The sequence below is a fragment of the Geospiza fortis genome, unplaced genomic scaffold (assembly GCF_000277835.1).
Source record: "Geospiza fortis unplaced genomic scaffold, GeoFor_1.0 scaffold96, whole genome shotgun sequence".
NCBI classification, from domain to species: domain Eukaryota; kingdom Metazoa; phylum Chordata; class Aves; order Passeriformes; family Thraupidae; genus Geospiza; species Geospiza fortis.
In genome coordinates, this window is record NW_005054454.1 from 1,526,315 (window position 1) to 1,534,405 (window position 8,091).

Sequence of the window (8,091 nt, forward strand, 5' to 3'; positions counted from 1 at the left end):
CACCCCGCCGGGATCCCACCCGCATCCTGCCCGGATCCCGCGGGGATCCCACCCGCATCCTGCCTGCATCCCACCCGGATCCCACTCGCATCCTTCTCGGATCCCACCCGGATCCAGCCTGGATCTCACCCATATCCCGCCCGATCCCACCCAGATCCCGCTCGGATCCTGCCCGCATCCCTCCCGGATCCCAACTGGATCCCACCTGCATCCCTCCCTGATCTCGCTGAGGGATCCCGCATACCTCCTAGATCCAACCCGGATCTCACCCGAATCCAGCCCGGATCCCACCCGAATCCCACCCGAATCCGCCCGGGTCCCGCCCGCAGCTGAGCGGGATGCGGGATGCGCTTCCTGGGCGACGCCGCGGGCTCATGCCGGCTCCAGAGCAGGAGGAGCCGGGCCCTGGGCAGGTGGGCTCTCCTCGGGGGGCTGCTATGGCCGTGGAACGCATCCAGCTCCCAGAGGGAAGGGGTTTGTCCCGATCCAGGCACAAAGTTGGCGGCAGGAGCTGGAAGAGCCGAGAAGCAAAAAAAAACTTGGTTGAGGATTGAGCCAAACTCAATGGGAGTGAGGAGTCCTCAGTTCCCTGTTCTTGCTGTTCAGAATTGCTCTGGGTTTTTTTTTCAGGAAGTTCATTTGGGAAAACATCCCAATTTCTTAGGTAAAGTGTGTGGCTGGAATTGCCAAATCTTTTTGCACCAAGAGGCTTTTTGGGCCTGTTCAGGAGGGAGAGGAGAAGCTCCAGGGAGAGCTCAGAGCCCCTGGCAGGGCCTGAAGGGCTCCAGGAGAGCTGCAGAGGGACTGGGGACAAGGCCTGCAGGGACAGCACCCAGGGAATGGCTGCCAGTGCCAGAGGGCAGGGCTGGATGGGATCTTGGCAATGAGGAATTGTTCCCTGGCAGGGTGGGCAGGGCTGGGATGGAATTCCATCCCTGGATCCCTGGCAGTGCCCAAGGCCAGGCTGGACACTGGGGACACTGGGAGGTGTCTCTGCCATGGCAGGGGTGGATTAGGATGATCTTTTCGATCCTTTCCAACCCAAACCACTCCAGGATCCTATAAACCTCTGGTTCAGCAAACTGGCCTTTTAAAAAGGAAAATGAAAAGCACACAGCCCCAGAGCTCCCAGTGACTCCAGAAGGAAGCCAGGATGGCCTGACAGTGATGCCACAAGAAATTCAGGCAGGGACAGGACTCTGCTCCCATAACTGCAATAAGCAGAAAAATCCAAGTGAATTAAGTGAATTAAAAATCCAAGTGGATGAATCCAAGTGGATTATTTTTTTCCAGGAACTCCTACTTCATGTCGTAATTGAATTTTCTTTTCTCTTCTTCATCGGCACAGCCAGAGACAAAACTTCCAATTGATCACTGGTTTAGGCTTTTTATTTTTAATTTTTTTCTTCTTCTTGTTTTGGGGACGGAGAAAACAAAGGGAGAACAGGGCTAAGAAAGGATTGTAGGACTGGACCCTATGGAAGACCAAGATTTCCTGAGCTCTTCCAGCACTCCTTAGAGGGTGCCATCATAAAGATTCCAAATAAAATTAGGACCTTTTTAAATCTCCCCCTTTTTACCCATTTCCTTAAAAAAAAAACAAGTTGGGACTTTTAAATCTGCCCTCTTTTTTTTTTAGATTTCATTAAAAAAAACATGTTGAGACTTTTAAATCTCCCCTCTTTTTTCTTTTTTTCTTTTTGTTTAGATTTTCTTTAAAAAATAAATGTTGGGACTTTTTAACCTCCTTTTTTTTTTTTTCCATTTTCTTGAAAAAATAAATCTCATTACAGGGGTCTCCCTTCCAGCTGATTCCCAATATTTTACAGGATGAGTTCCACATCCTGCTGCCTTCACAGCAGCCTCAAACCCAGGTTTGAATTCCTATGGAATAAGCAGCAATGAAGTCGCTATCAAAATAAGCAGGAGCTCCCAAAAAAACCTCAAACAACCAAACAAGAGGAGTTGAATGAACTCATCAAAGACCTTTTGGAGCACTGGGGCTGGTGAATCACCACTTTTTCCCTCCCTCAGCAACTCCATCCTTGCCTGGAGCCCCGGGGAGGGCAGGTGGAGTGGGAAGGGCATGACTTCAGCAAGTTAAAAAAAAAAAAAAAACCCTTCAAAAAAAAAAAAAAAAGAAAGGCAGAAACTCGACATCACCCCAGTCATGTGATCCAAAAGAACCAATGGAGGCAGGTCCTGGAAAGGGGAACAGTTAAATTTGTAATTTGGGTTGTGTGAAACACTTCTTTGGGCCTCATAAACAACCACAGAACCACAAGTTGGGTACGGAGGCAGTCACCCAAGAGCGGGTCCGGGATATTGGTCAGCAGGGAGGGCGAATCGTTGTGCCTGCAAACCACAGGGTTTCGGAGGGTGGTAAGCATCAGCAACCACAAGCAAGCCACTATTTTTTTTTTCTTTTTTTTCCCCTCCTTAAGAAACAATTTCAGAGTTCTTTGAGCAAAAGTAGCTCAGGATCCACTCCCGAGGCGCCGGGATGGAGCCGAGAGGGATGGCTGGGAGGAGGGTGGTGGCAATGACCAATCTTCACTTTGCACTCCCCAAGGTGGAAGAAACCCTAAATTCCCTCCCAGTGAAGAGAGAGTGAGTTTTAGAGAGGAGACAATGGCTTCAAACAGCATATTTGAGTCACTTCCTTCTTACCAGCACTTCTTGAGAGGTAAGTGCCATTCAGAATTTCTAAATAGATGTTTTGCTTTCCCATGTTTCACAAAATGCATGCTTGGAGAGGATCTGGGCACTTCCTTGCAGCACATGGGGTTTTTTCCACTTCAGTTTTCTTTGAGTTGATATCTGAGCTGGCAGAAATATCATCTCCTTGCTTATCAGTTAAAGAGATTCCAACAAGGTTTCATTTAAGCTGTTCAAACAACCATTGCACGCTCGTGAATTTGCTGTTCCTAAATCCCAGAGGGCTCGGACAACTCCTGGCAATTCCTGCAGGTACAAGAGTGGCAGCCCAAGCTCCTTTGTGGTTCTTTTCTGGGGACTTTTTGAGCAGCTGCCACGACAAATGACAGTGCAGGGAGGCAGCAGCAAGCCCAGCCAGCAGAGCAGGATTTAGGCTGGGTTTAAGGCTCAGATTAAAAGTTTAGGAACCTGCTTAAAGTTTGCTGCAGCTCAGGTGGCTCGGGGAAGGGAGCCGTGGGGATGGACTGGGAGGCTCTGAGGATGCTCTGGTGGCTGAAGGAGCAGCTGCAGCCCTGGAGGGGCTCCGGGGGCAATTTCAGCCAGCAATCTGTGGTGTGTCACCAGTGACCAGGAGGTTGTAAACGTTCTTGTCGTGCTCTCAGCACCCCCTGTGGAGCTGCTGCTGCTTTAGTCATGGCTTATTCACACAGCTCAGCACCGGGAAAGTTCCCAGCTTCCCGGGAATGACCTTCCCAAAGAACTCCTGGAGCTGAGCTAGTCCCTGTCCTGCAGAGAGGGGCTGTGCCCGCGTGGCTGACAAGGACACGGAGCCTGGCCCAGGCTTGGCCAGGGAGCAATGGATATTTTGGGGTCCTTTTTTTGCTTAAGTTGGGATTAAAAGTGTGAGATGGTGTTTCTTGTTTGGACTTGGATGTTTGTTAGTTTTGATCTGTGTTATAGTCTCACAAGGCGTGAGTTTTGTGGTACTTAACTTCAATAAGTTAAAAATGGAGATGTATCTTTCTATAAGGTTTTTTAAGGCTAAACTGTTATATAAGAAAATATATGTAAATTATCTTTACTTTTGACTCAATAACTACTTGTGGCTTGTAATGTGGACTTTTGTATCTAATTATACAATACTACTCAAACTCATGAAGAAGAAGGTGAAGAAGAAGGTAAAGAAGGACCAGCTTCTGCTTTAAAACGATCTTGTTTTATATATATTCCTATACTCTAAAACTTTAAACTCTTAAGTTTTCCACCATGTGATATTACACACATCTATTCAAACTACACACTTATAATCTTAATTCCATTATTTAATTTTGGAAGTTTTCTCCAGGGCCTCAGGTCAATGCAGTGTTCTCTTGGGGGTCAGTGCCTGGCAGCACAGAAAGTCTGGAATTCTCAGCAGCCAGGGTTCCAAAAATGGAGCAGCACTTCAGAGCTGCTCAGAGCCCAGCCTGGCTGGCGTGAGTCAGGAGTTTATTCCCATTAATAACGGGGAATGCGGAAGAGCTGCTCCCAGCTGCTGTGTCACCCCTGGCAGCAGCTCCTGAGGGTCACAGCCTGCCCAAATCCTGCCCAGCTCTGCTGTTCAAATCTATTTTTTCCCCCCTCCTTCTCCTCACACGCGAAATTTTTCTCCATCTTTTTCCTGGCAGCGCAGGCTGTGAGTCTGGCTGGGGGGGAGGCTGAAGGGTGAGCAGGAGGTGCCCAAGCGCTGCCATTGCTCAGCACCCCGAGCAGGGAGAGGAAGCAATACTGCTAAAATAACAAGCAGCATCTTCCTGCAATTCGTCAGCCTTTTTTATTTTTATTTTTTTAATTTATTATTTTTTTTTTAGCTCAGCAACTGCTTGGTGTTCAATGTGTAGCACAGGAAGGGTTCTTGAGGAAATTTTGTGTGTGTGATAAAGAACAGAGTGAACCTCGTGGGGCTGTGCTTGTGCCAGGCCACGGGGCGGGATGGAGAGCAGGGGTCGTGTGCTTGGCAGGAGCCCAGAACATTTCTGAGCAGCTGGCTTGTCCAGAAAAGGAGGAGTTTCTTAAAGCTGCTTAATCCAGCAAGAGATTTAGCTCAACACCCCAGAATGGGGTTTAATTCTGTCCTCATTTTTGGCATTAATGTTGTTCCAGCGCCAGGATTTCATTTTCTTTGAGGAATGGGTTACAAGCAGGGCTAGGCTGGAAACCACCTGCATGTCTTAGGAACACCTGGAATGTTCTGGGCCAGGCTGGACTGGGCTTGGAGTAACCTGGGATGGTGGGAGGTGTCTCTGCCCACAGCAGGGGATGGAATGGGATCATCTTTAAGGTCCCTTCCACCTCAAATCATTCCTGGTTTTTATATTGATATAAAATTTCCTATTCAGTTTTGGCAGCCCAGGCACAAGATCCTGCAGAGCCTTGTGTAAGGAGATTTTTTCCTGCAGAAAACCTCGGGTCAAACACTTCAGTTGAGCTGTAAAACAAATGTTCCATCATTGCAAAAGAACATGGTGCGTGTGTGTGTGTGAACGTGGAACGGTTTTCCAGCAGTTCCCTTTTTGTTCCTTTCTCCACTCAAACGAACTCAGGGCTGTTTCAAAATCCTGGGCTCAGCAAAAGGAACGTTTGGGCTCGGGAGCAAGAAAAATAATCATCCCTAGGGTGGGTTGTTCTCACCCTATTTCTCAACAGCCTTTGCAAAGAAACGTCCCCAAAGTGCCTCTTCTCTGCTTTTCCCGCCAAAATTTATTGCACTTTCTCCCTCAACCGAAATCGTGAAGGAAAGGGGAAAAAAAATTTGTTTTCTCTGTGGATTTCCCTTTATCAGGCCAGGCAGCTCTGTGAGAAGGAAATCCATCAGTCTTTTGGAGCTTGATACTGGGTGAAAATTGGGGAGAAAAAGGAGGGGAATGGGGAAGCAGCGGCGTTGGTGCAGGCCCTGGGGGCAGAGGCAGGCGCAGAAACCCTGACACGTCCGTGGGGTGTGGTACACCACAAAGGATGTGGCCCTTCTCCTATCACACCACACCAGCTCCCCGCTCCGGGAATGAGCGCCAGGCTGGAACCTCTGAATTCCCAGCACATCCCAAGGAGAACTTTTGGGATGGGGCATTAAAATGAGCCCTCTTGGGGGGGTCTTGTGGTAAAGAGTGACCCTGTGGGTTTTAAAGGAGGACAAAATAATTGCATCACCCCCCCCCCCAATTTTTATTTAATTTTATTAATTTCTAATTTTATGATTTTGAATTATAGCATTTCTAATTTTGTAATTTCTAATGTTATCATTTCTAATTTTGTCATTTTCTCAAGGTTGTTTCATTGTAGCGATTTTTAATTTCCGGATAATTTTGCCTATGAAAGAACACAGAACTAATCTTTTTCTGCAGCTCAAAAGAGCACCAAGTGTAATATTTTCCAGGAGGGCACTTTTCCCTCATTTTTGCTGCAAGGTCTGATTCTTTCAGTAGGCAAAGAAGTTTTCTCCTGGTTTTGCCTTTGTGATAATTTTTTATTAATTAATCACGGCCGTGGTGTGACATTTGGATGGTTTGTTATCAACTGGGAATGAAACAGCAGCACAGCAATTTTATATCATGGAAAAACAGAAAATTACATTGTGGGAGATTTCTTCTGAGTCTTACAGTGCCAAGGAGCACACAGGCATTGAGGGATTCTTGCCTTGTAAATGCAAAATAAAAATGTGGTGAGTCCAAGGAAAGGCAATAAAGCTGGGAAGGGGCTGGAAAACAAATCCTGGGAGCAGCAGCTGAACTGGGGGGGCTCAGCCTGGAGCAAAGGAGGCTCAGGGGGGACCTCAGTGCTCTGCACAGCTCCTGACAGGAGGGGCAGGGAAAGGAGGAGAGGAAATGGCCTCAAATGGCACCAGGGCAGGCTCAGGTTGGAGACTGGCACAGAAAATTTCCCTGGCAGAGTGGTCAGGCCTTGGGCTGAGCTGCCCAGGGAGGGTTGGAGTCCCTGGAATTGTCCCAGAGCAGTCTGGATGTGGCCTTGGGGACAGGGATTGGGGTGATGCTGCTGGGGCTGGGGTGGCACTGGGTGACCCTGGAGGTCTTGAGATGATTTAATGGAGAAGCTCTCCCTGCTCTGAAGGTTCTGCCTGGATTCAGGGCCCCCTGAGCACTCTGCTTCTCATTGATAATGAGCGGCTCTGGCTTCCCTTGTGGTGGGATTCCCGTTGGAAAAGTCCTCAAGTCCCTGGTGCTGGGTGGGAGTGGAGGCTGAAGGGGTCAGGGGCTCCTTCCCATCAGCTCCAGAACTGGGGATTCCTCATCCCTGGAATGTCCCAGGCCAGGTTGGGGCACCCTGGGGTGGAATGGGATCCCTCCCATCCTTTAAATCCCTCCCAACCAAACCAGTCTGGGATTCTCTGTTTCCAGCAGCATAAATTCCCTTGTCACTGTGGAGAGAGAATTTTCCAGGCCTTTCTCAGGCTGCCTGCCCCGTACCAAAGGGTTAATTCCTGTCAGCATTATAAACCACTGACTGCAGCTTGTGAATAGGAAATTGAACTAAAGCTCATAAAAACCTTGGCTTACAAGTAGAAAAACCTTGCACAACGTCTGATTTACACAGCCTGAGCTCTTTTTTCACTTAAAAGCCTTGAGAAACATTGCGAGGCCTGAACACAGGAAGTAAAAAGTCTGACAGAGCTGAACATGCTGCTCTGGTGAGATCAAGAGATTTTATCCCGAGCCAAAATATTTCACTGAGCGTTTCAGCAGCCACACTCAGCCCAGGGATGTGTTGTGCTGAGTCTGAAAAGGATTTAGGTTCTGTCTGGCCTGCACATCCCTCAGATTGTTTTGCCTTTGCCCTTTCTCACTTGGCCATTAATTAGAGATTGTTGGGTGTTTCACCATGAGGGACCAGCTCCAGCTGTGAGGTGGAAAATGAAAGTTATCTCCCCCATGCTGCTGGGGGATGCAGTAAAAACAGAAAATAAACTGGTTTTTTTTTTTCCTTTTCTTGCGTGTGTGACCAGAAGATAATCAAGATTTAGTTTGACTGCTGAAGCACGATCCCAAAATAACAGGATGCTTATCTTGAAATGCGCGTGAAAGCCAGGGGTAGTGGCAAGTTTATCGAAGTAATTTTTGAAATTTGACTTCAGAATAAAGAATGAGTGTCCCAGTCATGCCTCCCATTGAAAATGAGCAGCTCTGGCTTTCCTTGTGGTGGGATTCCTGTTGGAAAAGCCCTCAAGTCCCTGGTGCTGGGTGGGAGTGGAGGCTGAAGGGATCAGGGGCTTGCTCCCATCGCTCCAGAATTGTGGATTATTTGAGAGGGGAGAGTCTGCGCCTAAACAAGAGTGGCAAAGAAATTACTGCTGTTGGATTTAGAAGTTGGATTTGAAAAGCCGAGGAGAAAGAATCCTAAGGAAAAAGCAGATTTCCCTGTAGGTTATCCCAAAACCAGCAG